The sequence below is a fragment of the Globicephala melas genome, chromosome 16 (assembly GCF_963455315.2).
Source record: "Globicephala melas chromosome 16, mGloMel1.2, whole genome shotgun sequence".
In the NCBI taxonomy this organism is placed as follows: Eukaryota; Metazoa; Chordata; class Mammalia; order Artiodactyla; family Delphinidae; genus Globicephala; species Globicephala melas.
The window spans coordinates 19,560,492-19,586,626 of NC_083329.1; the positions used below are offsets into that span (position 1 = coordinate 19,560,492).

At 36.5% G+C, this 26,135-nt stretch overlaps 1 protein-coding gene across 10 annotated transcripts in view; it reads right to left on the minus strand.

Moving 5' to 3' along the window:
- The window catches only part of ADD3 (adducin 3), a 125,579-nt gene that overhangs the window by 29,965 nt on the left and 69,479 nt on the right, over nt 1-26,135 (minus strand). For 3 of the 10 annotated variants that reach the window (XM_060285940.2, XM_030842531.3, XM_060285941.2), the window contains one exon: nt 1,726-1,787. The exons of 6 other annotated variants lie outside the window; for them this stretch is intronic. The gene's annotated coding sequence lies outside the window, so the exon portion shown is untranslated. Of the gene's footprint in view, nt 1-1,725; nt 1,788-25,899; nt 26,043-26,135 lie in introns of those variants that run through there. One more of the 10 variants, XM_030842533.3, reaches the window with a different exon arrangement.

A 26,135-nucleotide genomic window follows, 5' to 3' on the forward strand; every position in this document is an offset into this window, starting at 1 on the left:
ACAGGCTCAGTAGTTGTGGTGCACGGGCTTAGTTGCTCAGCGGCATGTGGGATCTTCCTGGACCAGGGCTCGAACCCGTGTCTCCTGCATTGGCAAGTGGATTCTTAACCACTGCACCACCAAGGAAACCCTAGCCTATGGTATTTATCATCATCTTGCTATTAACCAAAAATGTGGTGCACAGAGCACCAACTGTAAGAAGCTTTTTTTCATATCCAGCTGGGTTATCAGCAGTCTAAAGGTCTAATCAATCTTTGGAACGTAGTTTTCTTAGAAGCTTTTTATAATAGGTCATTTGAACTGCTAGCAGATAAAAATTTCAAGGAGAATGAAAGTTTTTTAAAAAGCAAACAAACAAACTCACATATATTAGTAAATGTCATGCTGCTCTGGCCAAGTACAGACTAAGTGGGTACTCAATAAATGGGACATCAATTAATAAAGAAATCAATTCTGTTTAGTTTACCACACTAGGTCACTGGCTATGAATAAGTCATTTTTAAAAAAGAAATTCCACAAATATTGCTTTCAGTTGGATTTTAACCTATTCCTCAACCGCAAAAAGCTCTGTTTAGCCTAATGGAGGAACAGAGTTAGATAATAAGCTTATGTCTAACTGAATTTGCTGATGCTTATAAACTAATTTTATTAAAACACAGCAAAAAGCAAGGAACTGTTGTAGTAGTTTCATTTTGTTGTCCCAGCACTGGTTTAAGAAACCGATAATAGAAACATTGATAAGTAAAAGCTTAGAGTTTAAAGAACTCTTGATGAATGCATTTTTAGATGAGTAAGGTAAAGAGGAAAATATATCTAACCACCCATTTTAACAATAAAAGAACGTATTGTATACGTGTAACACTTTATATGGTTTATACCATGCTCTTACACCTTTCTACCTTATTTTACCTTTGCAACTACACAATGAGATAGAGGTTAATAATCTGGAGGTTCAGGGGGTTAAGCATCCTGCCAAAAATCACACTGCTTGTGTCACAGGCAACATTCAAAGTCACAATTTCTGTCTCCTAGTCCACTTACAATGAAACATATCATAAAACATAAGAGGGCTACAAAATTTTGAGCCTTTTAGTCGACATTCTGTCCTAAATATTAAACAATTCAGAGTTTATAGAATCTGTCAAAATTGAGGAAATGACACCAAAAAGGGGAAATAGGATTAGAAATGACTCAAAACACTCAGACCTTTTTAAAACTTCAAAAGCTCATTATTGAGCAGACTTGTGGTTGCCAAGGGGGAGAGGGGTGGGGGAGGGATGGATTAGGAGTTTGGGATTAGCAGATGCAAACTATTATATATAAAATGGATAAACAACAAGGTCCTACTGTATAGCACAGGGAACTGTATTCAATGTCCTGTGATAAACCATAATGGAAAAGAATATGAGAAAGAATGTATATATATGTACAACTGAATCACTTTGCTGTACAATAGAAATTAACACAACATTGTAAATCAACTATACATCAATAAATTTTTTTTTTAAAAAAAGCTCATTATTTAGCATGGCTTTTTAATACAAGAAGTTTCAAAGTTTTATGTACTTGGAATAAGAATTGAGAATTTATAAGAAGGACATAGAAATAAGAACACTAGTTTGCCATTTTGGTGCTCTTCTATACCTAGATACTCAACACTAAGAGCTTTACACAGATTTTTAAGCCAATCATAAGCAACAACTGATTATTTGCAATTTTACATACCAAATACTATAGACCGAAGTGTTATTTCAAGCCTGGAAAAAACTTAGGATCCACAAGATTATCTGAAATAAACAGAATTCAGAAAAAAAATAAGGGAAGCTTTAAGCATTATTTACAACAACCAAGACATGCAAACAACCTAAGTGTCCATCCACAGACAGATGGGTAAAGAAAATGTGATACACACACACAATGAAATATTACTCAGCCATAAAAAAGAAGGCAATTCTGCCACTTGCAACAACATGGATGGACCTTGATGGCATTATGCTAAGTCAAGTAAGTCATATAAAACAAAGAGAAATACCATATGATATCACTTATATGTAGAATTTAAAACATCAGACTTATAGAAACAGAGTAGAACGGTGGTTGCCAAGGGCTGAGGGGTGGGGGTAATGGGGAGATGTAGGTCAAAGGGTACAAACTTTCAGTTATAAGTTCCAGGGACCTAAGGTACAGCAGGATGACTATAGTAACAATACTGTATTATATATTTGAAAGCTGTTATGAAAGTAGAACTTTAATGTTCTCACCATAACAACAACAAAATAAGTATGTGATGTAAGGCTGTGTTAACTAACCTTATTATGGTATTTCACTATACATGTATCAAATCATCACATTGTATACCTTAAACATATACAATGTTATGTCAATTATATCTCAATTATATAGTTACCCATAAGACACATATCACCAAATACCATTCTGGAAGATTAGCATACCAAAAGGAAAAGACTTTTTACTCAACCTAACAAATTTGCTTATACAATATAAAAATAAGTGGTTTCTATGCTTAGAGAGAAATCCTAAATTAGTCTGAAATAATGAGAAATGGGCCACAGTTAACTAACGTGCTGTATATAAATATATGTCAGAGGTCCTCCTTCCTTCCTTCCAAAATATTTATTGAGCATCTACTATGTGCCAGGCTTTGTACTAAAGGTATGGCTGGAATGTTGAATCAAATCCTTCTGGGAGCTCCTAGAGTAGTTCAGAGGTTTCTATAACCCAGTGAAAAGGACTCTACCCATCATAAGGGGAAGCTTCCTAGAGAACATAACATTTTCTTACACCAAGGAAGGTACAGGCCCAGGGAAACAGCAATATGCCAGGGAATAAAGTTAGCAACGGGATAAACAGCACATCTTACAGAAGCAATTGCTTAAAGATTTGGTTAAAAATCAGTCCTACAGGTAACTTAAAGCATTTAAATACATTATTGTTATAATAAAAAGTTACATGAGTTTTAAAGAAACAGGTGAATTTCACACTTGCTTAGAAGGCAATGAAAACTTACTAACAGACTGATAATGCAAGCCAAGTAGTAATTTCCTACCATTTCTCAGAATTTTGAACAATATCAAGTGAAAAATTGGGTTGCCAAAGTGAAAACTTTACACTTAATGATTACTCTAGTAATCACTACTTATTAATGCATACACTCTATTCTCCTTCACTAAAAAGTTGACCCAGAAGTTTTTTCATAGTATTTTGTAATAAAGTTCAGTGGTTTTACTAAGACTAGGAAATCAAGCCTATTTCACCCACTAATGTTAAAATATTCTTTTCTGGGAGCAGGGGAATAAAGTAGTCTAAGGAAAATAACAATATTAATAGGCCCCTAAAGATAGCAGCTAAGTAGACTTCTTTAAATAGAAGTTTTCTCCTCAAGCTAGTTTCAGGAGTAAGATTTTAGGTCCTTGAGCTTAAAAAAATTCAACAAAAACTAACAAGTCATAAGCAGTATATGTAAAACGGTGCCAGTTTTATTCGCCTGAGGCTGATTTTTCTCAAGTTGTTTTTCAAGCTTCTAAGTCAGAAATGCCACAGAAAATGCATGTGAGTTCACTTAAACCGGGTGTGAAAACCTTTCTACACATTTGTGTCAGTCTTGCCTGACCAGAGCCCTTATTCCATCCTACCAAGAGTTGTCGTTCTTAAATTTCATCTTTTAATTTGATCTGATTATGTCTGTCTTTCTTATAACCTTAAATGGCTTCCTGTCATCCATGGGATAAAACTATTCGTGGCTCACTTGTTTTCTCTTTCCCTCATCACCTCAATACATAGAAAATACAATTGCTTTGTCTGTAATAGAAACATCCAAGCTTAAACTTTCACAAATATAATATAAAGAAAACCCCAGTAAAACCCACCAAACTATCTTTACAATGCTCCATTTCAAATTCTTTTGCTTTTCTTCAAAATTACTGTATACATACAGAAATTCTAGTGATTCTCCAAAAGCTTTACAATATTCTTTAAAATGGCCCTTGCAAGAGAGCCTCCTCAAAAAAAATGGTGAAGAAAGTGTACATCCATAGGCAAAGAAAAAACAAAAAGAGAAAGAGAACCTCAACCTAAGTCTTATACCTTATTAAAAAATTAACTCACTTCTAAATATTAACCCAAAAGAACTGAAGACAGGTATTCAAACAAAAACTTGTACGTGAAATGTTCATAGCTGCACTATTCACAAGAGCCAAAAGGTGGAAACAACCCAAGTGTCCATCAACTGATGAATGGATAAACAATAAATATGGTGCTGCCACATAATGGAATATATATCCATAAAAGAAGTGAAGCACGGATACATCTACAACATGAATGAACCTCAAAAACATCAGCTAAGTGAAAGAAGCCAGACACAAAAGGCCACACATATTATACGATTTCATTTATATGAAATATCCAGAACAGGCAAATCCATGGTACCGAAAGCAGACTGATGGTTGCCAGGGGCTGGGTTGTGCGGGGGGCAGAAATGGGGAGTGACTGCTTAATGGGTACTGGGTTTCTGTCTGAGATGATGAAAAAGTTCTGGATCTAGATAGTGGTGATGGCTATACAGCACTGTGAATGTACTTAAGGCCACTGAATCATACACTTCAAAATGGTAAATTTTATGTTATATGTATTTTACCATGATAAAAAATTAACTCAAACTAGATCAAATTAACTCAAAATAGAAACTATAAAGCTTCCAGAAAAAAAGAGAAAATCTTCAGGATTAAGTCCCAGGCAGTGTTTATAGATTTGACACCAAAACATGGTCCATAAAAGGAAAACTGATAAATTGAACTTCCCCTAAATTTTAAATGTTTATCTGCAAAAGACCCTGTTAAGAGGATGAAAAGACAAGCCATAGACCATGAGAAAATATTTGCAAACCGTACATCTGACAAAGGACTAGTATGTATAATATATAATAAACTCTCAAAACTCAACAGTAAAAAAAAACCCAAACAATTCAATTAGAAAATGGGCAAAAGACATGAACAGCCATTTCACTGAAAAGGATACATGGTAGAAAAGCATATGAAAAGATGTTTAACATCATTAGTCACTAGGGAAACACAAATTAAAATCACGAGATACCACTATACAGGTCCCAGGATGGCTAAAACAAACAAAAAATAATGATAATCTCAGACGCTGGAGAGGATGCAGAGAAACTGGATCCCTCATACCTTGCTACTGGGAATGTAAAATGGTACAGCAACTCCAGTAAACAGTTTGGCATTTTATAAAACGAAATATGCAACTATGAAATGACCCAACAATTGCTCTCCTGGTCATTTAATCCAGAAAAAAGAAAACATATGTTCACACAATCTGTATACAAATAAAGCTACTATGGACATTTGTAACAGTCAAACACTGGAAATAATCTAGATGTCCTTCAACAGGGGAACGATGAAACAAACTGTGGTATACCCATCCTATGGAACATTATAAATATAATAAAATGGAATGAATTACTGATACACAACAGCCTGAATAAATCTCCAGTGAATTACACTGAGTAAAAAAGCCAATACCAAAAGATTATATACAGCATGATTCCATTTATATAATATTCTTCAAGTGACAAAATTATAGAAGTGGGGAATAGATTAGTGGTTGCCAGGGGTTGGGAAGGAGTATGCTCTGGAGGGAGGGAGGGAGGGAAGGAGGGAGGCAGGTATGGTTATAAAAGGAGGTATGGTTATCCTTGTGGTGATGGAATTCTTCTATGTCTTGACTACAGTAGTGGATACATGAACATACACATGTGATAAAATTGCACAGAACTAACACACAAACATACATCCATACAAGTGACTTACAAGCAAAACTGGGAAAATGTGAATAAGACCAGTGGATTACCACAATGTCAGTATCCTGACTGTGACATTACACTATGGTTTTACAAGATTTACCATTGGGGGAAAGTGGATGAAGGGTACAGGATCTCTCTGTATTAATTCTTATAATTGCATGCAAATCTACAATAATCTCAAACTTTAAAAGTTTAATTTGAAAAAAGGCCATTCCATAAGAATGTGATCAACTATAGAGCAGAATAAAGCTTATATTGTAGTTATTTTTAGGTATCTTTTGTACCAGAATGTATTTTAAAAGCAGTTCCGTCAATACAACTAAATTGCATCTGAATAAAAATGCATATTCTATTAGCGTCACCTGGTCACTGCAAAATACTTCTCATGATGATTAGTCTAGAGCAACTTTAGAACTTAACATCTGCTTACATAGCAGTTTACTCAAGTTAAGGACAATTAGAATATGAAGCCCCCGGAGACAAAATAAAATACTGTAAAAAAGCATTTAACGGATACTGTTCAGATTTCAGTACTAGGCTTTATAAGCCAGGGCACACAGCAAGGGGAAACATTAACTCAACTGTTGGCTTTGTAAAGGAACTTTAAAAAATCTTGCTGTGGTCAGATCAATTTAAATATGATTGTTTTCTATCAGAAATTTTCACTTAGTTGAAAATAGTTAAAATGTTCTAGGAGCCTTAGCTGATTATCAGACTAAAAAACTTCTAATTATATTCTAAAAATTTCCTTGTATGTAATCCTGTCAAGAAGAAAGCAGAATGGTGCAGAGTACTGGACTGAGGACAAAGAGACCAGGACTCAAGTCTCTGCACGTCCACCAAGTACTGTGTGACTTTAGAGTAGCCATGGCACATTCAATCAATAAGTGGCTGAGCATCTACTACGTGCCAAGGTCCTACTATGTGGAGATAAAAATGGCAAATAAGACACAGTTCTTCCTGAGGTTTGCAGTCTAGTGAGGAATACAAAGAAGTAAGTAAGCAATTACATCATAAAGTTCCCAAGATTAACTGTAAAATAAAAGGGCTATCTCAAAAGACCCTTTAGATTTTCCTAGTTCTAACATCCTATGGTCCTACTGGTATCCCCGATCTAGTCCCATAATGAGGCAGATAAGGAACCTTGATATAGCTTGATATTCATAACAGCTAGAGATTTTCCAACAATAACTAGAAATTCCTTACTTTAGAGATGGGTCACCACAGCATTTAGAAACAACTGTCAGTGCTGAGCTCTTGCTATGTGCTAGCGGCTGGAATTTAAATGCATTAGCTCATTTGCTCCACATAATCCTATGAGGTAGGTGTTATTATCTCCATTTTACTGATGAGGAAATAAAGTCACTGAGAAGTAACTTGTTTCAGGTCCAAGAGCTGGCAAGTGGTGGACCCGGGATTTAAATCTAGTCTGTTGATCTCTAAAGCTCATGGACTTAATCACAACTCAGACCCAGGCAGGGGTAACTAGTAGTTTCTTTTCAAATGCCAATTCCGGCTATTCGGTGGCACTGAGGGGTTGAAAAGTTTTACTCAGGCCCCAGAAGAAGAAGTACCAGAATTACCATGGCTTAGAAGGGAGTCAGGCATCTTCACTACTGCCCGCTAAGGAAGGATGTTTTAAGGGAAGTAAGTGGTAGATTCTAGTTCCTCTTAACCGCGAACAACTAATTCTAAGCATAAATATTCCTGCTTCCAGGTGATATTTGGAACAACTCAGTTCCAGGGCTCCTTCTGTTTAAAATTAACCAACCTTATTTTTTAATACCACATATACACAGTCATGCTTTCTACTACTTCAGAACAATATAAACACCAGTGCAAACCAGTATGAACTACATTAGGGGAAAAAAATTAGTCTTTCAACAATGTTCTCTGAATTGAAAATGATGCAGAAGACAGATTAAAAAAATAATAATATTATAAAACTTGCTAATACTATGGGTTTTCCTCTGGCCATGCAGATTAGAAACAAGATATCAAGCATAAACAAAATTCTAGCTTTAAAAACATTATCCAAATATTTATGCAGTAACTATACAATATGCATGTTTAAAGAACATTAGGTTCAAGACAAAATTAGATAAAACACTTTAGAATGATGGCTTTTGAACTTTTTAAAAATGGTAATCCACAGTAAGAAATACATTTTATATTGTAATCACATACAAATACATGAGATGTATAACTGAAACAAATTCAGGACACGATACTTTCCCTTACTATGTAGTATATTCTGGTATTTTCTATTTTAATCTCTTCCTTTTTTAAAAAAATGCTCGTCAAATTGATTTATGATGTATTAATAAGCTGTTATAATCTACAGTTTGAAAAACACTGCCCTAGGAACTCTAAGTCATGGTCAGATGGGAAATAGAAAGGAAAAGAAGAATGTGTGTGTGCATGTGCGTGTACGTGTGTGTGTGCGTGTGTGTGTGTGTGTGTGTGTGTGTGTGTGAAAGAAAGAGAGAGAGAGAGAGATGGGGGGAATGAACATGTGCTAGAGAGATGGAAGGGAATAAGAAATGATTCTTTTTTTTTTAATATTTATGGCAGATTATAGCAATAAGATCCTAGTGCTTTGTGGGATAACTAGATTTTCCTCCATCTGGGCACTTAGAAAGTACCATCTGTACTACCCAATGTCAGGGTTTTTTTTTTTTTCCTTCATTTTTCTTGACTCATATCTACTTCTAGCTCAATTTTCAAGACCTCTTTGCTTATGTTTGTAGTCCCCACAACAGCAGAATACTCCACAGCAGTGGCTGAACTGAATTATTTCACTATATCACAACTCCTTACAAAACAACCTTGTTTGTGTTACTTCTAGACTGGGAATGGTAAAAACAATCCTATGAAAAGTTATTACTTATAAAAAGCCTTTCCAAACTTGAAATTCTTGGTAGTTTTAACAGCTTTCTCTAGAACATAAGCAAAAAGATGGCTGTACTTTCAAGTACCAGGCCCATTGTTTGATATTTAAAACAATAATCAAAGATATGCCGAGACTTCAAAGCAGCATATTTGGTTAAAAACAACAACAACAAATGCTAGTTTATTTAGTTTTTCTTGATGAAAGTTACCATAAAATTGTGAAGGTATTTAAAGTTCTAGAAAACAACTTGGACTCTGCATAAACTATGACAAGCCACATCAGATCGACCACTGAAATTTTATTCATTTTAAACTGCAAAATACATGAACTACTTTCAACTGCTAGCCAAAATTTTATATACAGCTGACACAGAAATTGATAGATATGGAAAATTGAACAGAAGTAGATAAAAGTCAAGAAAAATGAAAAAAGAAAAACAGGCATTGAGTGGCACTGAGTAATACAGATGGCATTTTCTAAGTGCCCAAACGGAAGAAGATTTAATTATCCCACAAAGCACTAAGATCTCATTGCTATAACGGCTACTGATTCTATGAGAGCTCTCTGTTTCAGACTAGATTCAAGGAACACATTTTACTGATGAGAGGAAACTATAATCAGAGGTGTTGAGTAATTTTTCTAAAGCTACAATTTTTCTAAAGCTCAAGTATCAGATATTGCTATAAAATCATAATAATGACATTTATTAGTATTACCATATCATTCACAGACTGCCCCATGGCCATAATTTACCCTCAAATGAAATATAAGAAAAAAACAAGGCCCACCACACACAGTTTATGCAGGTAATTTATAAATAGTATTGACTGAGAAGAATAGGCTATAAGGAAAGCCTAAAAATCCTAGTGCTTCTAAATAGACTTAATGTTATGATTGTCTATCTGTCTAGCATGCACAGAAAAGTAGATGTACAAATGAGGTAGTTGTATAGTGGTGGTTTGCATGACTTAAATACCTAAGGAATACACTTTCTTTAAGTAACTAGATTTTTAAAGATTAAGAAGTATCTACTAACATATTACCAGTAAATTAAGGATCTGTCCTTTCACTTAAATTCTTTGAAGGCTTTGAAGCAAAAATTAAGAGAACAACCAGTCCAAATCTCTTGTTTTCTAGATTAGATAACTAATGAAAGAGGTCTTCATACAGAGACATGCCCAATATCATACACCTAACATCATCAGGGTGATCTAAGTTCTCCTAGCTCTTTATGCAACACAATATTGCCTCCTCATAATTGGCCTTCTTTTCTATCAGTACTTAGCAAACCAGATAAATAAGAGACACAAGGACAAGGAGTATTAGGACATGGGCAGACCAAGAAGCTTAATGAAGTAGGCAAAGATAAGTAGTATCATAAAATATCATGGAACATTCCATAAAATTTTGAGTTCCAAACAAAGAGGAACTAAATACATTTAGGGTGAGGGCCCTTAAACTGGTTCAAGTCCATCTGAAAACACCACCACATGGGCAATGATCAGTATGTTGGAAGTTGTAACTGTTAACCTAGCAGATAACTGCTATGTCTTAATTAGAAGTTATCAGAATGACATTGACTGTGCCCTGGGTAACAGTAAATTATGTTCAAGTTTACATTTTTATCTCTAAAGTTAATTTAGCATCATTTTGAAAGAGTTGAGGGCCTTTAACTATTTATAATGAAACAAATCAACCCTCGGAAAAAGATTATGTTGGCAATAATTCCACTGTACAGATTAAAAAAACTGAGATTTAATCATTTGCCTCGGACTACCAAATATTCTTCACCAAACAAGGAATTATTCATGGTTATAGATCTTAATTAGGTGTGGAAGAGTTGACCAAAAAAGATGGAACGGCTCAAAGGACTGTTATTTCCTAGAAGTATACACAGCTATTACAAACTTAATTACTGTCTTTCTTTACTGGGGCACCTGAAAATATATTATAGGATCACAATATTCAGCACCAAAACAGAAATGGTAAATATTATCAAAGTAGTAAAATAAAAAAATCTTGAATGGCTACCAAACTGGTATAAATGTGAAAATTTAACTCTCTGTGGTCTATTGCCAGAATCCTAAAATTGATCCAAATGGTCCTTAAATTTCTGAATACTTTTTTTTCTCTTCTGAAATGACTTCTGTTGAGTATATCTTTAAAATAAAACTATAAACTCTAAGCTTCAATACAAAAGTCTAGGAAAAAATGAATCTACAGTTGATTAGCAAAAGATACCATTAATCTGGGCCTGAGTCAAAAATGCAACTTAACTCAAAAAACTAAAAGTAGAATAACAGGGCTTCCCTGCTGGTGCAGTGGTTGAGAGTCTGCCTGCCAATGCAGGGGACATGGGTTTGAGCCCTGGTCCGGGAGGATCCCTCATGCCACGGAGCAACTAGGCCTGGGCACCACAACTACTGAGCCTGCGCTCTAAAGCCGGTGAGCCACAACTACTGAGCCCATGTGCCACAACTACTGAAGCCCCTGCGCCGTACTCCGCAACAAGAGAATCCACTGCATTGAGAAGCCCACACACTGCAACGAAGAGTAGCCCCTGCTTGCCACAACTAGAGAAAGCCTGCGTGCAGCAATGAAGACCCAACGCAACCAAAAAAAAAAAAAAAAAAAAAAAAGTAGAATACCATGTGATCCAGCAATTCCACTCCTGGGTATATATCCAGAAAAATGAAAACACTAACTTGAAAAGACACATGCACCCCAATGTTCATAGCAGCACTATTTATAATAGCCATGATATGGAAGCAACCCAAGTGCCCAGCAACAGACAAATAAATAAAGAAGATGTGGTGTATATATATATACAATGAAATATTACTCAGCCATAAGAAAAAATGAAATTCTGCCATTCGCAGCAATGTGGATGGACCTAGAGAATATTATGCTTAGTGAAATAAGTCAGACAGAGAAAGACAAATACTGTGTGATATCACTTGTATGTGGAATCTAAAAAAATACAAATGTATATGCAAAACAGAAACAGACTCAGATATAGAAAACAAAACTAGTGCTTACCAAAGGGGAGAGGGAAGAGGAGAGGAGAAAATTAGGGGAATGGGATTACGAGATATAAACTGCTATGTATAAAATAAACAAGGATGTATTGTACAGCACAGGAAATTATAGCCATTATCTTCTAATAACTTTTAATGGAGTATAATCTGTAAAAATAGGGAATCACTATGTTCTACACCTGAAATTAATATAATATTGTAAATCAACTATACTTCAATAAAAAAAAATCTGACAAAGTCAAGGAAAAAATGCCAACAATAATAAAACAAACTAGTAACAGTAACAGCAACCCTTTATGTTTCTAAGGGTCTTGTACTTTTAATGGAAGTTGATAGCTGGCTCAGCATTTACTAAAAAAACAGATAGAAGAAAAGTATCAACTGGAGGGCACAGCTATGAGAGTATTTTGGTCTCAAACTGTTTTAATAATAAAAGCAATGCTGCTAATTAACATAAACTACTTTAGCAAACATGAAAAATACATCCTGTGCTAGTATAATTGGAACATAGTAGTAGTTCAGTATAACCATAATACACGTTGTTTAAGTAGGTGCTTGCTAGGTCACACTGAGCAGGGTGATCCAAAGACCAAAGGCATTCACTGCTGGATAAGGCAGAAAATGAATCTAACTTCTTTCTCACTAAGGTGTCAGTAGTTGATGAAGAATATTTTATTGATCAACACTACCTGTTGCAAGGAACAGAGAGCTGGACTTCTGTACGTGAAGAGTAGGGGCTGGGGAGAAGAGAGTCAGTCACTTGCTTAGACATTGGTAGGAATGGAAATAATGTTCACCAGTAACTTGAAAAAAACTTTCATTATAAATAGGTCAAATTTACCAGTTGTAATGGCCATGCGAGGGACAGAGTTATAAACTTGAAAACATGTACAAGAAGTTCAGAAGAAGTGTATTTTCTTGAAGCCTAAACTCAATCACTTTTTAGACTTAGCTCAAATTGTTCCCAACGTGAATCATTCGGAAAAGCAAATATAAGACTGATTTTATATATATATATATATATATATATATAATAAAATAATGAGTAAAACAATCAACCAGAGAGAAAGGCAATCTCTCAAGTATCCTGCAGAATCCAAAAACACATGGCCTCAGTGCCTTTACCCTCCTTTCTACAAAACTTGATGAACGTTCTGTATATATTCCCTCAGTCATCATTTGTCTTCAACATGGAGTGTATTGGAAATGGTTGGGAAAAAACCAAAAGGTGGGGTTTTTTGTTTTTGTTTTTTTTCCCTAAGAGAAAGTTGACAGAGACCAGTGGACTGATTACTCAGATGTGCCTCCAAGACATTTAGTTTCTGTTATTATGTCCCCTGGTATCAGTGAAAATTTTTAAATTGAAATCCAGGAAACTATCCAGAACTTGACAGCTCATGATAAATGAGAGGTTTAAACAAGTGGAATTAGTGGAGATTACGATTTTTTTTTTTTTTTTTTTTGCGGTACGCGGGCCTCTCACTGCTGTGGCCTCTCCCGTTGCGGAGCACAGGCTCCGGACGCGCAGGCTCAGCGGCCATGGCTCACGGGCCCAGCCGCTCCGCGGCATGTGGGATCTTCCCGGACCTAGGCACGAACCCGTGTCCCCTGCATCGGCAGGCGGACTCTCAACCACTGCGCCACCAGGGAAGCCCGAGATTACGATTTTTAAAGAAAGATTCATTGCTCTCAATTTCTGGAGATACCTTAAATCGTTGGCTCTTTACTATTTAGTAGTCCTGGAAAAAAGCTTTTTTTAAAAAAAAAATTACATGTGCAGCACTGAGCTTGAAAAATTTAAAGCCATTGCTTTTGACATTTTCTTGAGAGCAATGTCTGAGGAAAAATCACTCTTACCTATTACTGCATATCTACTCTGAAACCTCAGGGAACTTTTTCCAAAGTGAGTATCAGAATACAAGTAATATAGAAAACTTAACTCCCTCAAATTCCAATCTTACATATACCTATTTTTCAAAATTTCTGAACTCAAGAAATTCTAGTTCCTCATTCTGAAGAAATGCAAATGATCCTACAAAAGCTCATTATTAAAAATGAGTTGAGTTTTCAAATCAAAACATTCACCCAAAAGGCTGGTCTAGAAAACTGATTTGTTATAGTGGATGGTACTTCTAATGGTCCATTCCTAACGTGATTGTTGTGACCAGTGAGGGACAGTAGGGAGGCTGGCACAAAAAGTATGAGGCAAAGCTCCTTATGTTAAAAATTGGAGGAAAATATACAAAAAAATCTTAAAGAACACAAGGTATGAGTACATTCCAAGAGTTCATTTTGATCTACTATCAGGTATCCCAACTAAAGACTTCCGGCTTTCATGATTATAACTTATAAAATACAGCTGCAAAAGCCAATCCAAAAGCTGTAGGTAACTCGTTACTGCAAAGAAGTCATTTGAAGGAGTTCCTACCTCTAGATTTGGCTGGTAAGGAGGATTTCAAGATCATCACAACCTCATCTGTTTTCTTTCTATGGAAAGTCTAATACTGAGTCATGAAAATGCAATTTATTAAGCATAGGTAATAGTACTTGAAAATTATTTCCAAAAACACTGGTCATAACCCACCATTTAGAACTCTGGTAACAGTTTTAAGTGGAAATCCATACAAAGAGATGTTTATCAACCTTGAAAATCTGTTTTTATAATAAAAAAGCTATTTTTGGGAAACTAGCTTTTTCAAATGAATTATCCTTTAAATCTAAAGTTTGATATCACATCCTGTACTGGGGTTGAATAGTGTCCCCTAAAATTCATATCATTACCTCAGAATATGACCTTATTTGAAAATAGGCTCTTGGGACTTCCCTGGCGGCACAGCGGTTAAGAATCTGCCTGCCAATGCAGGGGACGTGGGCTCGAGCCCTGGTCCGGGAAGATCCCACATGCCGCGGAGCAACTAAACCCATGCGCCACAACTACTGAGGCTGCACTCTAGAGCCCACGAGCCACAACTACTGAGCCCACGCTCCACAACTACTCAAGCCCACGTGCCTGGGGTCTGTGGTCTGCAACAAGAGAAGCCACCGCAATGAGAAGCCCACACACTGCAACGAAGAGTAGCCCCAGCTCGCCACGACTAGAGTAAAGCCTGTGCGCAGCAACGAAGACCCAATGCAGCCAAAAATAAATAAATATATTAAAAAAAAAAAGAAAGAAAATAGTGTCTTAATTTGTAATTAAATTAAGATGAGGTCATATTGGATTATGGTAGGCCCTAAATCTGATGACCAGTGTCTTTATAAGAGAAAAGTAAGAGAGATGTGGATACAGAGACATACAAGGGAAAAAGCCATGTGATGATGGACAGAGGCACAGACTGACCTGATGCAGCCACAAGCCTAGGAACACCAAGGATTGCTACCAACTACCAGAAGCTGGGAGAGAGACACAAAACAGATTTTCCTCAGGGCAGCCAAAAGAAACCAACCCTGCTGACACCCTAATTTTGGACTTCTGGACTCAAGAACTGTACGAGAATAAATTTCTGTTGTCTTCGGTCACTCATTTTGTGGTACTTTGTTATGGTAGCCCTAGAAAACTAATATACATACTGTTCCAATGGAATTTGCATCTTAATAATACCTATTTTAGGAGGCATTTCACCATCACAACAGTGTAGATAGATAGCACACCTTTGCAAAATCAAAGTCAGCTCTTTGGGAATAACAGAAATCAAAATAGCAACCCGAATGACATTAAAAAAAATAAATTTATTTTTGGCTGCATTGTGTCTTCTTTGCTGTGCACGGGCTTTCTCTAGTTGCAGTGAGTGGGGGCTACTCTTTGTTGCGGTGCACGGGCTTCTCATTGCAGTGGCTTATCTTGTTCCCGAGCACAGGCTCTAAGCCGGCGGACTTCAGTAGTTGTGGCTTGCGGGCTCTAGAGCACAGGCTCAGTAGTTGTGGTGCACGGGCTTAGTTGCTCTGCAGCATGTGGGATCCTACCGGACCAGGGCTTGAAGCTGTGTCCCCTGCATTGGCAGGCAGATTCTTAACCACTGTGCCACTGGGGAAGACTCCCGAATGACACTTGATATACCATTTGATATACGTAAGGGCAACGCAACACAGATGTCTTGCACAATGGTATGACTTTTGCAAACTATTACCATGTTAGATCAAGAAACAATGTTTCCAAGAAAATATGAAGATGATATGAATGTTCTTGTCATATCAGATTCTGAACAGAAATTTCTTTGTAAAACTCCATGAAGATTCACAATGAACATCAACCACAAATTAAAGATGCAGTGGGCTCTACTGGTTCTATCATAGCTGAAACACTTAAAGCAGTTATCAAATTTTAAAATATTCCAGTCTGATGGAATGTCTTTTCATTAAGCAAGAGTGGATTTAAAAAGCCATTCACTCCGTTTATCAGGTTTCTTGCCATGTGTACATACAAGCTGCATTTCTGCCCTTCTCCCCACATTAGGGAACACTAAACCCTAACCTGCAGATTCAGCATCATGCCAGGCTCTGGGCCCCCAGGATTATGAGAAACCTTAAGAAACTAGTTTAGCAGCTCAGCATCAAGTTAGTCTTGCTGCTGTTGCTCCCATTCTGATGTCTGACTTTCACTTCAGCAATACTTTTATCTGATTGTTAATAATCAAACTCTGTTAATCTCTTAGCCACTCCACTCACTCTAAAGCAGCCTAAATCCTTTTCTTGTTTTTCTATCAGGTAACTCCAAATACTTTCAAAACTGAAGATCTATGCCTGAACCCTCTTTCCCAGGTCTCAGTCTTAGACCCTTCTATCCATTTCTACCATTCCCTAAGGTAACCTGATGGCTCACACCCTGGCTTACAGTAGGGGATTTCTGATGCCATGCAAACTTCCCTGGTATTAATTCCCCATCTAGGCTTCTACCTATTGCCACCCTTTGCCAAAACACCCTGTTCCTATGCACTGCCTACAGGCCAGGGTTTGAAACCTACTGTCCAACCTCCCTGACAGTCCATACACCTGGGCTTTTTCCTACTGCCTGTTGCTAGGAATCTGCCCTGTCCTCAAGGGTCTGCCTGGATTCCAAATCTTTGTCAGGCATTCAGCCACTCCGACTCTGTTACTGACATCATCCTTCTTAGTAATTTAGCTTTTGTGTTTTTCTATTAAACAAATTACATCAGAATTTTTAAAAACACAATTTTTGATGAAAGTATGTTTTTATGGGGAGAGAGGATTAATGGCCAGTAGTCAACATTTCCTGAGCATCTACTATTACCTAACATTGTTTTAAGAAGGCAGCATGTTTTAACTCATTTAATCCTCATAATAACCTTAGACAGGTAGGTGCTATTACCATACTCATTTTACAGACAAAGAAACAGCATTACAGAAGTTACGTGTACAAGGTCACATACCAATATGTGTGCAGCTATGATATAAATTCAAGTAGATGGGCTCCAGAACCTGTGTTCTTTACCACTACACTATATTGCATCTCTACCTTCTGCTACCCTATCCCCATCCCTAAACTCCAATGATGTTTTCAAATTTTAAGTCATTTCAAATTTATACCTGTTAAGATCCTCCAGTAAATGTTTCCAACTCCTCCCCTACCCAGCCCCAAATCTAAGTCCCCAACTCTAATGTGAACTCTTTGAAAAGATATATGTTTTCATAGGCTGTATTTTCTTACGATGAAGTTTACCTGAATGTAAAAGCATGAGGTACAGGGTGCGACACTCAGGAATTTGATGATTAAATCAATAATAAATAAGTAAAATCCCCTGGTCATTCATCAAATTTCATCTTCTACAAAGTGTAATCTAAATTACAACTATAATTGTGAGCTTTAGAAAGAGGTGAGGGGAGTCCTCTGGCTCCTACTACCTAGATTATATATGCCCCATTATTTCATCTAGAACTGTGTTGGACATTTACTGCCATACAGGTTTGTCGATTCATTTAAAGAGGTTTAGGCTCTGACCTGGTATAAAATAAGATTTAGCCTTGCAAAGTAGGCCTAGTCAATATAAATAACAAACCTGAAAATGTGTGCAGACATTTTGATATTTTATGACAATTCATATAAGAGAATAGAGATCGAGATTCTTTTCTGACATGAATAGTGAGGAGACTGAAGATAATAAAGAGACAACCACCCAAGCCTCTAATCCACAGCTGGAAACTGGTCTTAATAAAAAGTAAAAAAAAATCTGAAAGAAGACCTAAAAAGGCTAACTGTCCAATTCACGGGAAAAGAGAAAGCATTAAAAGAACTCATTGTTTAATTTATGGAGGAAAGTTTATCAAAAACAGCAGGCTGAAAAATACCTTTGTAAGAATAACAGAGAAACAAAACATTTATAAGTCCATATAACAACTCTTCCAAGAAATAAATACTGCCTTCCTTAATATTATCTAATTACAGCCAAAAGAGGAATAGCATCTTTAGAATTTAAAGGTGTTAGAGCTTAACAGGATATAAGGTATTATTACATCTAGTACTACCCCTCATTCCTCCATATGAAGAAATAGGTCCCAGGAGAGAATCCGACTTGTCCAAGTCCTTCAATTTATCTTACTCAAGATTTTTCATATTATCTAGAGCAGCATATGATACATAGAATGTAGATCATATGATCTATCCATGTAAGAAAAGATTTAAATATGAACTACATTAAAAAAATTCCTTTAACTAAAGGTTTTGGCAATAAACTAATTTCAAAAGCTACTGTACATTAAATAAAATGTTAACTTTCATGAAAAAGGAAAATCACCTAATGCCTCAAGTACCGGTTTCTTGATTTTAAGGGGTTTGTAGGTATGCATTCAGAGTTAAAAACACACAAAACAAATTTTCCTGATGTGTGCTTTCATAAGAATTTAGAGTCATTTATACCATTTTAAAATAATGAGAACACCTCTCTGTTAAGCTTTCATGGTAATTCACTAGAGAGAGTAAATTTTATGACTCAGCTTTTTGTGCTCACTCACACATGCCTGAATGGTCCACTTAAATTGCTTGCTATATTTTAATTTCAGGCCTGGAGTAGGATTCTTGTTTCTCTGAGGCTCACAAAGACTAGACTCACAGCTTAGTTCTACAGTGCCTATTTAGCTGGACTTAAAGCCCACATCAAGTAGTTTATTGTCAAAACAAAAAGCAATCTTCATGGAGCTTAGTAACTTAAGTAGCTCTCCAGAGTTTGGTAAATATTTTGTGTCTACTTTTTATCTCTATTGTCAAGGAAGGGTTCTATAGAGTGGTGAAGTATTATTTTACACATCTAAAAGGTACTATGGATACTACAATCCTTCAGGTTCATGGTTACAACTGAGAAGCACAAAGCCACCTACCATAATTTTCCAAACACACAATTTTCTTAGTCATTCCCAAGGTTTTTTGTTTGTTTTTTAAGCATCCTGGAGTCCCATCTTAATCAGTCTGGGGTTTGTAAAATTCAGGCTCTGAAAATAGCATGGAAAAGGCTTTTAAGTATACCCCACAGACTGAGAGGAAAATGATGACTCTCCCAAACAAAAGCCATTTCTCTAACTAATGCTTTGCTCACCTTATTTCTCACATACTTGGACTGTTTTCCCTGCTCACCTCCATCCATTCAAGTCTTCCACACTTTGTGGTGTGTTCAAAAACCAACTCCTTCCACGATGGCTTCCCAATCTCCTCTATCAGAATTAGCCCCCCACCCCCCTTAGTGTTCCCAAAGCACTTTGTCATAGTCTGTGTTGCTTTTGAATTATCTGAGTATGTCTTTCTGCCCCAGTATCTGGGCCAACATCTTTTTCCTTTCTTCACTGTCTACTCACAGTTATACTCAATAAGGGTTTATTAAACTGAGTGAGGTGAGTAGGGCTATTGACTCATAATATCCTATTCTCTAGTCTTAGAGTAAACTAGGGCAGAGAATCTACAGCAACTCTTGAAAAGTGGGCTAATCATGGTTTGATCAGAATGGCCAGCTACCCAAGATGGTTGAGGTAATGAAAAAGTAATCACAAAAAAGTATGAAGGTATAAAAAGAGTAATAAAAAAAAATCTATACCTACTGCTGTGTTCTGAGACCAGATACAAATGGTGCTACAAAATGTCATCTTAAAATAAACAAAAAACTACTTATCCAGTCAATCAGTAAACACTAATACAGCTGTTAGGTAGAGTATAAAGAGATATAAAGCACAGATCTAGGTTCTGCCCTTAAAGACTTCCCAGTTTTAACTATTAAGAACTAAAATTCTCTACTAAAATTCTCTATTGACCTCATGGGAAGAAAACTGATAATAAAAAACAGTTTATGGGACTTCCCTGGTGGCACAGTGGTTAAGAATCTGCCTGCAAATGCAGGGGCCACAGGTTCAAGCCCTGGTCTGGGAAGATCCCACATTCCGCAGAGCAACTAAGCCCGTGCACTACAACTACTGAGCCTGCCCTCTAGAGCCCGCAAGCCACAACTACTGAGCCCACATGCCACAACTACTAAAGCCTGTGCACCTAGAGCCCATGCTCCTCAACAAGAGAGGCCACTGCAATGAGAAACCCATGCCCGACAACAAAGAGTAGCCCCCGCTCGCCGCAACTAGGGAAAGCCCGTGCACAGCAACCAAGACCCAACACAGCCATAAATAAATAAATAAACAAATTTATTAAAAAAAAAACAGTTTATGATAAATGCTAAATGAAAGATAAATATAAGATATCCAAGAGTTGTTGAGGATTGCTGATAAACAGAATTATGGATTAAGATAGTAAGGGAAGATCTCAATGAAGAGGTAAGGTCTGAGTTTCACGATGCATAAAATGAGGTGGTTTGAAATAGATGACCTCTGGGCTTACCTTCCAAATCTGAAATTTTATTGTATCTTATCACATAGTTATATCAATAATAGTGACTTGATATTAACTAACCACCCCCTGAATAGAGTTTTCTTCTTAATCATTATGAAAGTAACAGCTTTTAAAAAGCTGTCAGTCCTCAAGTAAGCAGTTTTATCAAATCATTTTAAATATAAATATCCAAAACTGAATGTGATATATCTCACAAGAAGGTTTGGTATTTTGTAAGAGAACTTGAGTTGGAGGCTTTTTTTCTTTATACCAGTTTCTTGGTGTGGCTTCCAAAATTCAAAACAGGCTTTTAAGTGCACACTTTTTCATACCCAAAAGTTGTATTTGAAATCATTTAAATTATTCTTGTCTCTCTGTGGATAGGAAGTGAATAGAGTAAACCTGCAAAAGTTCATCACCACTATTAAAGCACTTTTTCCTTTGTTCTCTTTGACTGTCATGGCTTTTGTACCGAGCAGTTACTGATGATCAAATGTATTCTGAAGTTCAGCCAAAGTTTTGTTTTTTTTTTCTTTTTTTTTTTAGGGCAACACTCAAAACAAAGCAAATATTGGCTTAGTTATGACACTTGTTGTTCTAATACATTAATAGCCTATTGTCCACTGTGGTTGTCTCAACAAGATAATATATTGAAAAACAGCGTTTCCTGATAGGAAGTGAATTCCCACTGTGTGTCACAGGACCCTAGCCAAAAGTTGGGCTCTAAAGGAGAAAAAGCAGTCCCTTCTGAGATTGCATACATAACAGACCAGAGTAACGATTAGACTTTTTCTTCCCTCTTGTTTAAAAAGGCTTTCTGCTTCAGCTCAAACTACAGTCTATTTGACTGATTTTGCTATCATAGGACTGTTTTTCTAAAATGGTTTCAAATATTTTAGACAAAGTTTGTTCAACATCCTGTAGGCAGCAGTATCCTGCATATTTCTGACTCTAGAGAATTTCCTTAGTCGTAAATGCCACAATGGATAAGGTAACATGACAAAGAAGATATTGGGATGTGTCATAAAGACACAGTGTGACCATTTTCAAGGTTAGTTTCATACAAGCAATTGTTTAAGCCATTATAATATACGAGGTACAATAATTGCAATGGTATGCAAAAATTGGGGCTCAATTAATCCACACATTGCAAATGTGTTTATTTCATTTAGAATTTGATTAGTGAGAAACTGATGTCACTAGCAGATCCACACACAGCAGAGTAACTGACACTGTCCTAACAAGGCATTAGTACCCCTTTTTAAATACTGAAAATGTACTTCTTTTCCATCTATTTTCACAGACTCAAACTTGGAGAACTTTCTCTGCCCAGTTCCACTTACCAGTGGATACTGGAAAACTCCAACAATAGAAGAACTAAGAACAGTTGTCATTTTGGTACATTCCAGTGAGACTGTCTCTGTCATCTAGGTACTCCCACCCTTTAATGCAGTGCTTGCCTCTTAGAAGGTCCTCAACACATTTTGCTAAACTGAACTATGTCAAACAATTGATATGAAAATTAACACAGAATTCTAGCATTATTTGGATAACAAATAATCTCTTGGGTTTTAGGGAAGTATACTTATTCAAGGTATGTCAAGCCTTCTGCTAAGAAGCTAGGGTCACCAGCATGAAAACACACAGACTCCCCTACCTCCAGGCCAAGAAAATGTCTTTTTATCTTCCTGTTGTAATTATATAAATCAAACGATGAATTCTTATTCCATGTTGCTTTCAGGATAGTTGTCGTTTGATGGAATTATAAGAATAAAATTGTGAAACAGGTAATGTTAAACAACCTACATGTGATGCAGCAAAAATTCCTGCTTCGGTTACTTTATAACTTTGCTGTGTAACTTGATAACTTTGCTGGCAGGATGGTAGTGCACAGTTCACCTCTAAGGCTGCTTCCTCAGCACCAAGTCAGAAAACTTTAGCTATGTCAAGCAACATCAATTTTAGCATTCAGTGAAACAGAGAGATGGATTAGAGGGCTAGAATGTGAAAACAATTTAAACAAGGGGACTGAAGCCAAGTTTCAAAGCCCTCAGGATTAACTCTGAATGGCTGGATTCATTGAAAATTACAAAGATCCATTTTAAAAACAAACATCACCTCAGAATCTTCTCCTCAAGTATTCAAGCTTGATAAAAAGATTTGCTTTTACTTCTGGAATGGATTTTATAGTTTTGAAAGTGATTTTTTAGAAAAGGAGAGTTTATGTAAAATATAGTATAATATTTAACTTCTCTCTCTCTCTCTTTTTTTTTTTCCACATTCTTAAACTTTCAAATAGCTTAGGCCATATGGCAGGTCAAACAAATTACAGACCACACAATATACACAAAAGATGTTTTTAATTTAAATAACAGAAACTTCATACAATTTGGGTTATATAGCTTAAGTCAATATTAAAAATAATACTATGTAACTATTACAGCTGGAAGGGACATTAAAACTCATCTATTCCAATCTTTCATTTTATACTCAATAGATGGTAAAACTGAGGATCAAGGGGGTTAAGTGACAGGCTCACAATCTCACACGCCAGTTACCAGACTTTGAACCCAATGTTATTTCATTAATCTGCTGAAAAATGACTCCTAGGGCAGTCTTACCCACTCATGAATGGCTGGGACAGTGGGGGCCTACTTTTGGTGTTCTAGCCAGAGGAAGAGAAGCTGGTGAGGGGTTTTTCCATTTCCACACAGCACTATCACCCCTTTCCAGTAGCACCTAGGTTCTGGGTTCTGTCCCAAAATGGAGGTAGGAGGGAAGGCTGATAGCCTAAGTATATCTGATGGGGAGAAAGGGAACAACTTGGAAATAATCCAGATACCTATCAAAAGATGAATGATTAAATAAATTATAGTATACCCATCCATACACTGAAGTACCATACAACCATTAAAAAGAATGAGGCAGATACATAATGGTGTGTGTAGTATAATTTTATTTGGATTTTTAAAAAAGATGTCCACTCATATTCACAGAAATTTTCCGGAAAAATAGAGAAGAAACTCCCCACTGGGGCACAGCGTTCAAAGATTAGGGTAAGAAAGAGACGTTTTGTCATATGCCCTTTATATTGTTTCATCTTTTTACCATGTGCATTCTTTAAGTTATAAAATTAATACTTTTTAGAAGTACATTAAAGCAGAGAAGGGAACTTCTCTAGAGCCCTGGGAAAACCCTGAGGAAGACAAAGATGGGGTCTATCAAGGGTAATTTGATACTCTGTATCTAATCTATGTGACACACAGTTTATTTCTCTAGAAAAGACTTCCTAACCCTTTTCATGTCACTTTAGTTTTCACTAATACAGTGTGCATAAATAAAATTTGTATAGCATACTGGAGTAAAGAGGAGGGGGTTTGGGGGCAGCCATATAATAGGGCTAAGTAAAAAAAAAAAACCCACTCTCTGTATTACATAATTATTACAAGAAAAAAATAAGATAGAGTATTATTAGATATTGGCTATTGACTTTCTACAAAATTTCCAAATAAAAATCTATCTAGAAAATCTTCTAATGTCAGTATTTAACAGCAAACTAGTTGGCAAGCTTTGCTCTGGAGCAACTATAAAAGTCTAGGAGTAACTATATTCTCCTAGAGTTCAAAGGGACAGTAGAGGTCATCTAGCTCAGTGGATTGAAACACATTTAAAAAAAATAAACCAGAACAGAAAATATAGCAGTATGTTTTTTGCACTGTTAAGAGAAATTTATTTTAGAGATTAAGTGGTGTGTATGTGGTACATGTATTGGGTCGTGACGCAAAATATATTAAAAAAAAAAAAGATTGAAAGCCACTTACCCAAGGTTATACAACTAATAATTGTACACTGAGTATAATAGGCAATGTTTAATAAATGTCTACACAACACGTGTGGCAAGAGGTTCACCTAGTTCCTGCTTGAAAATTTATTTTCTTGTTGAGGACATCACTTATATACTAATTCTACCGCTCAGATATTAAACAGTAAATTTCCAAAATTTCTGATATACACAATTTATTTGAAGCAAAGCTTTAGTTTTCATGTCATTTGTAAGAATGATTCTGGGTTAACATCTAAACATTTTTTCTCAAATCTAATACATTCCCTTTAGCATCTCTGGAATAGGCATGAGTCTTTTACCGAGAAAATTAGGGTATTCTAAGCTGGAAAAGGTCTTAGAGAGCTAACCCAAATTCCTAATTTTACAGGTGAAGAAACTAGTGTCCAAAGTAAAAGCCTCTTAATTCCCAGGCTAGTGCTTTTTTCTATTATATCAGGCTTTTACTTTATTCTTATATCCTTGTGATGTTAGAAAATAGCTAAACACATTACTACTACCAAAGAGTAGTAGTTCAGCCAAGAGGAAGCTGAAGCAAGGAAATGATAGGATGTTTAAGTCCAGAAAGGATGACACAATGCCACCCCTGCAAGCTTTACAGAAATCTGCCGTTTTCAACCCGCAGCTTTAGATTTCAACTAAGGCAAATGATTCAACTTGCTTGTACTGAATGGGTGTGTTTGCCCCACAAGGGGACACAATGAACACGCAAGAGAGGAAGACAACAGTACAGACATCACAAAGCACAACCTCTCTCTCAACATGCCCACTTTGATCAGTGCATAATTAAACACTTCACAGGCATTTAAAACCCAACTACAAAAAGAACTCCAACATGTGAGAAGGTTAGACCCCACTGGCAAAGAAATATTGCTGAATGTGGACCTCACTGAATAACAATCAATCTCCTATAGTTCAACTTACCGTTCACGTCACAAACTCTAGAAAGAACACAGAGGCACAGACAAGGCACAGAGCAGAACTCTGGGCTGCAGCCTTCCCCAACTCCTCTGACAAATACCCAACAGCAGAAGGACAAAGCATCATTATGACAGAAATAAAGGCTCTTTAGATGCTGCCTTTTTTTAATTCAATGAACCCACTCTTACACACAGAGTTCATGCCACGATGTCTCGAAATACAGTATTGCCAGATTATGCTATTAATGAGTCCAATAAATTCAGTGCAATATTTTTAAGCATTTTTATCTTAAATAATTAGCACATTTGAGAGACTACCAGTATTTTCCTTAGTCAATGTCATCCCCCAAACAATTAAGAACAATTCAGTAAACAGTTCAAGAGGGGTAAAAAGCAAACTAACAGGAAAAAATTTAATTGAGTGATAAAGCCGCAAGCTCCTCCCCAAGACGAATATTGCACATTGCTAGCAGCTGGCACAAAATTAACCATCTATCTTATCTATGCTTCCCCCTAAGCTGTGAGCTATCGGTATTACAATAGACAATTTTGTACTTACTTATTAAAAAGAATGGAAGCTGCCGCACATATCTTAAGCTGGTTTTTGTGTAGCAATTCTGATGCAATGCTGCCCTAAAAATGAACTTTGTTTTAAACAGTGAGATATCCACACAGTGCGGTTAGAGCAGGGGTGGAGCCCACTCTGGGGGAAACAACACACCCAGGCCAACTTCAGTGAGAGCAAACGGCACGTTAATGTTGCCACAACGTTTTTCAGTGCCTCAGAGTCAAAAT